Genomic DNA, 5,600 nt, shown 5'->3' with positions numbered 1-5,600 from the left:
TCTGTCTCAAAAAAAAAAAAAAAAAAAAAAAAAAGGATGGCCTAATTTAGGATTGTTAATAATGACAAAATAAAAGCCACTGATCTTATTTGAACATGTGTGAGGTAAACACTGTACTTGAAATATCCCATTTAAACCTAATAGCATTTTAAGGTAGTTTGCAGATGAAGAAATTAAGATTTATAAAGATTAGATAACTTGCTTAATGCCTTCTAGGTGGAAATGGATAGACTCCTATGCTCCAAGGAGTCCATTAGTACATTTTCTTTTTTTTTTTTTTTTTTGAGATAGTCTCACTTTGTTGCTCTCTGTAGAGTGCTATAGCATCATAGCTCATAGCAGTCTCAAACTCTTGGGCTTAAGTGATTTTCTTGTCACAGCCTCCTGAGTAGCTGGGACTACGTGTGCCTGCCACAATGCCCAGCTATTTTTAGAGACAGGATTTTGCTCTTGCTCAGGCTGGGCTCAAACCTGTGAGCTCAGGCAATCCACCCATCTCAGCCTCCCAGAGTGCTAGGATTATTAACAGGTGTGAGCCACCACGCCCAGCTCTTACTCCATTTTCTGTTGCTTAGAATACCTGAAACTGAGTAATTTATAAACTAATTTCTTTCTTTCTTTTTTAAAGACAGAGTCTCACTTTCTTACCCCTGGTAGAATGCCCTGGCGTCATAGCTCACAGCAACCTCAAGCTATTGAGCTTAAGTGATCCTCTTGCCTCAGCCTTCTGAGTAGCTGGGACTACAGGCGCCTGCCACAATACCTGGCTATATATATATTTTTTAGAGACAGGGTCTTGCACTTACTTAGGCTGGTCTTGAACTCTTGAGCTCAAGTGATCCTCTCACCTCAGACTCCCAGAATGCTGGGATTACAGTTGTGAGCCACTGTGCCTGGCCTTTAAGTAATTTATTTCTTACAATTATGGAGGCTAAGAAGTCCAAGGTCAAGGGGCTGCATCTGATGAAGTCCTTCTCATTGGTGGGAGACTCTCTGCAGAGTCACGGGGTATCACATGGAAAGGGGGGTGAGCATGCTTACTTGTGTTTCTCTTCTTTTTATAAAGTTACCAGCCAGGCATAGGGGCTCACACCTGTAGTCTTAGCTACCAGGTACTGAGGAGGCTGAGGTGGGAAAACCTCTTGAGCCCAGGAGTTAGTGACCAGCCTAGATGCTATAGTGAGACCACATCCCCCCACCTCCCAAAAAGAATATAGCCACCAGTTCCACTCCTGGGAGTAGATTAATCCATTCATGAGGGCAGAGCCCTTATGACTTAATTACCTCATAAAGGCTCCACCTTTCAGTACTGCCACATTGAAAAAATTAAGTGTCAGCATGAATTTTGGAGGGGATAAACATTCAAACCATAGTAGTCAGCAGACTTTTCCTATAAAGGACTAGATTGTAAATATTTCAGTCTTTGCAAGCATACAGTCTCTGTCACAACTATTCAATTCAGGTAGGCCCCATAGTTAGCCAACTCCTGCTAGTGCTCACCATGGTTTGGAAAGCCTTAATGAAGGAGGAAGTGTAGCTTATCATATTTTACGTTAACACTTTTTCCTATGGTAAGACAATGTTGCCCTCATTTTGTTGCCCTCGGTAGAGTGCCGTGGAGTCACAGCTCATAGCAACCTCCAGCTCTTGGGCTTAGGCGATTCTCTTGCCTCAACCTCCCGAGTAGGGTTATCATTTAATCTCCGAGAAGTATTCTTTCTGTAAGAGGTAAACTAGAAATAGCAATTTATACATATAGTTTAATCACATTCTATATACCCACTTATCTTTTTATTATAATTGCTGTCCAACAGAATGACCCGAGAATGAAAGTTCTGAGAGAGCAGAGAGTAGGGACTATGTTTTATTTGTTATCCTGTCTTTAATGCCTTGCATATAGCAGTCACTCAGTAACTAATTGTTTAATAATTTTTTTCTCTGTTTTTTAAAAATATGGAATGCTTTATGAATTTGTATGTCATCCTTGTACAGGGGCCATGCTAATGTTCTCTGCCTCATTCCAATTTTTAGTATATGTGCTGCCTAAGTGAGCACAATAATTTTTTTTTTAAGAGACAAGGTCTTATTCTATTATCCAGGCTGGATTGCAGTGGCGCCATCATACCTCATTATAGCTCAGGAACTCCTGGGCTCAAGTGATCCTTTCACCTTGGCCTCCCAAAGTACTGGGATTACAGGCATGAGCCACTGTGCCTGGTTTGCTTAGTTAAAAAAAAAAAAAAGGCATATTTACTCTCACAATTCCAGTGACTGGGGAGTTGTATGAACATTTTGAGAAAAGTGACCAATTTTATTTTATTTTATTTATATATTTTTTTGACAGAGTCTCAGGGTGTTGCCCTGGATGAGTGCTGCGTCATAGCTCATGGCAACATCAAACTCTTGGGCTTAAGCAATTCTCTTTCCCCAACCTCCCAAATAGCTGGGACTACAGGCACCCGCCACAATGCCTGGCTATTTTTGTTGTTGTTGTTGTTGCAGTTGTCATTGTTGTTTTAGGTGGCCTGGGCTTGAACCCACCCCGCTCTGTGTATGTGGCCAGTGCTCTGCCAACTGAGCTATGGGCGCCACCCTGATTTTATTTTTTTTGTTGTTGTCTTTCTTTCTTTCTCTCTTTCTTAGATGAGGTCTCACTATGTTGCCCAGGCTGGACTCAAGCTATCTTCCCACCTCAGCCTCCTGAACATCTGGACTATAATCTCACACCACTGTACCCAGCAATCTGTTTTTTGGTTTTTTTTTTTTTGAGACAGAGTCTCACTATGTCACCCTTGGTAGAGTGCCATGGGTAGAGTGCTGTCACAGCTCACAGCAACATCAAACTCTTAGGCTTAAGTAATTCTTTTGCCTAAGCCTCACAAGTACTGGGACTACAGGTTTCTGCCATAATGCCCGGCTTTTGTTGTTGTTGTTGTTATAGTTGTCGTTGTTTAGCAGGTCCAGGCTGGGTTCGAACCTGCCAGCTCCAGTTGTATGTGGCTGGCACCATAACCACTGAGCTATGGGCGCTGAGCCCCAGCAACCTATTTTTTTTTTTTTTTGAGACAGAGTCTCACTTTATCACCTTTGGTAGAGTGCCATAGCATCACACAGCTCACAGCAACTTCCAACTCTTGGGCTTAGGCGATTCTCTTGCCTCAGCCTTCTAAGTAGCTGGGACTACAGGCACCTGCCACAATGCCCGACTATTTTTTTTATTGTTGTTGCAGTTTGACTGGGGCCGGGTTTGAACCCGCCACCCTTGGTATATGGGGCCAGCACCCTACCCTTTGAACCACATGTGCTGCCCCCAGCAACCTATTTTTAAAGATATCTATACAAATGGTATGTTCTCAGATCAGTTTTCATTCATCTTGCCCAACTTTCCTCTACTTTAGGGCAACTTACTTTATTTTACTGAACTAAAATTACCGATGTTGACAGAAACTCTGAGATACCTTATCTGTACATCTTATAGACACTGCCTTGCTGGCCAGAAACAGCTTCAGCATCCTAGATTTAGTCCTTACTTCCGTGTGGCTTATCTTCATTGTTTTTTTTTTTTTTTTTTTTTGAGGTGGAGCCTCAAGCTGTCCCCCTGGGTAGAGTATGATGGCATCACAGCTCGCAGCAACCTTCCAACTCCTGGGCTCAAGCGAGTCTCCTGCCTCTGCCTCCAAGTAGCTGGGACCACAGGTGCTCGCCACAACGCCCAGCTATTTTTTGGTTGCAGCCGTCATTGTTGTCTGGCGGCCTGGGCTGGATTCGAACCTGCTGCTTTAGGTGTATGTGGCTGGCACCCTAGCCACTTGAGTCACAGGCGCTGAGCCTATCTTCATTGTTTATTAGACTTTTTCCCTGTTCACTCTTTCATATCAGGTTGTGGGTTTTCACAGTGAAGAAACCGATGGATGAATGAAGTCAAATGTCCTACTTTTACAAAGCAGTAAGTGGGGTTGGGGCAACAGTTGAGGAATGGAGAGGAGATTGGGTATACAGAAACCAGCTTCTTTACAGCCATCGGTGGCTAAATTTAATTCTTACCTGGTCCAGTTCTGAGTTACAATATGGTAATTGCTTACCTTCTTTTTAGCTCTGTGTACCAGTCACTGTGCTGTGCTCCTTACATTTATTATTTCATTCTGTCTTCTAACAACCTTATGTCTGGAGACTATTATCCTCATTTTCAGAGAGGAGAAACTAATACTTGCTAGTCAAAGAGAGGAAGTGGAATTTGAGCCCACATCCTCTAATTTCAGAGCCTTTTTAATTACTCTGCTATTTCACTTCCTATCTCTTTCCACACCAGAGGTAAGTTTCAACTAGTTTTTGGCACCTGCACCCTGTTTTCAGTACTAACTAGATCTTTCCTCAGGTTCTTTTCTTTCTCAAGTTCCCATCAAGTCTCTAGATGAATTTACAGAAAACTAGCAGTCCAGAAACCACTCCTTGGAAAAACCGATTGTTCCAGATTAGTTGAAATGTGGAAACAGCATGTCTCGAGAACACTACTGTGGTATTACAGCCAACTAGGCACTCTTCTTACTTGGTTCCGTTTCACTTGGCAATCATTTACTGAGTTTGTATATGATTTGCTAGGTGCTATGAACATAAAAAATATGGCATGGACTCTGCCTTCATAGAACTTTATGGTCCTTTCCAGCGGTCCCTGCTGTGCCTTCTACTCTGGCTTATGGTCAGTCTCGTTTCTTTTCTTTGTCCTTCTAAACTAGAAGTTACTTGAAGCTTTGGTATTATTAATGAGACTTCTTTCTCAATATCCAAATTCCCTCTGTTATTACTGGCTTTATGACATTTATCTTCTCCCACTTTATGGTCGTCAGTCATAATCATTGATTTATGGTTTGTATTTTAAAATTATTATTATTATTATTTTGAGACAGAGTCTCACTATGTCACCCGCAGTGGAATGTCTTGGCGTTACAGCTCTTAGCAACCTCAAACTCTTGGGCTCAAGTGATTCTCTTGCCTCAGCCTCCCAAGTAGCTGGGACTATAGGTCCCCACCACAATGTCTGGCTATTTTTTGTTATTATTGTTGTTGCAGCTGTCATTGTTTTAGCTGGCCCAGGCTGGGTTCGAACCCGCCAGTCTCGGTGTATGTGGCTGGCGCCCTACCCACTGAGCGGGGGCACCGCTTTTAAAATTATTTTTATATAAAAATATAGCCTGTTAGTTGGAAAAACTTCAAATATAATAGAAGTATATAAAGTAAAAAATGGAAATCACCCTTTACCTCGTCTGTACAGTAACACTTAATATATAAACATGTTTTAAACAGTGGAATCATAGCTTGATGTTTTCATTTATCTATATATTTTGCATATCTTCCCACATCTGTGCCTAAATATCTACGTCATTCTTTGTAATGACCACATAACATGTCAATATATGAATATACCATAAATATTTAAACAGTCTTTTATTAATAGATATTTAGATACCTATACACATAGGGCTGTTCAGACTGCTATGACACAATGTTGAGTAATTTATAAAGAACAGAAATTTAGGCTCGGTGCCTATACTCAACCGGCTAAGGCGCCAGCCACGTACACCTAAGGTGGCGGGTTCGAATCC

At 41.8% G+C, this 5,600-nt stretch overlaps 1 protein-coding gene and 1 non-coding gene across 2 annotated transcripts in view; one reads left to right on the top strand and one right to left on the bottom strand.

Moving 5' to 3' along the window:
* Window positions 1-5,600, top strand: part of TESK2 (testis-specific kinase 2) — a 119,784-nt gene that overhangs the window by 63,614 nt on the left and 50,570 nt on the right. The window lies entirely within an intron of this gene.
* Window positions 1,948-2,055, bottom strand: LOC111722708. The gene has a single exon (XR_002771411.1). It is a non-coding gene; the product is annotated as a U6 spliceosomal RNA (small nuclear RNA).

Source organism: Otolemur garnettii, unplaced genomic scaffold, assembly GCF_000181295.1.
Source record: "Otolemur garnettii isolate 467f Iridium unplaced genomic scaffold, OtoGar3 scaffold00325, whole genome shotgun sequence".
Classification (NCBI taxonomy): domain Eukaryota; kingdom Metazoa; phylum Chordata; class Mammalia; order Primates; family Galagidae; genus Otolemur; species Otolemur garnettii.
This window is presented reverse-complemented; position numbering and strand designations above follow the sequence as displayed.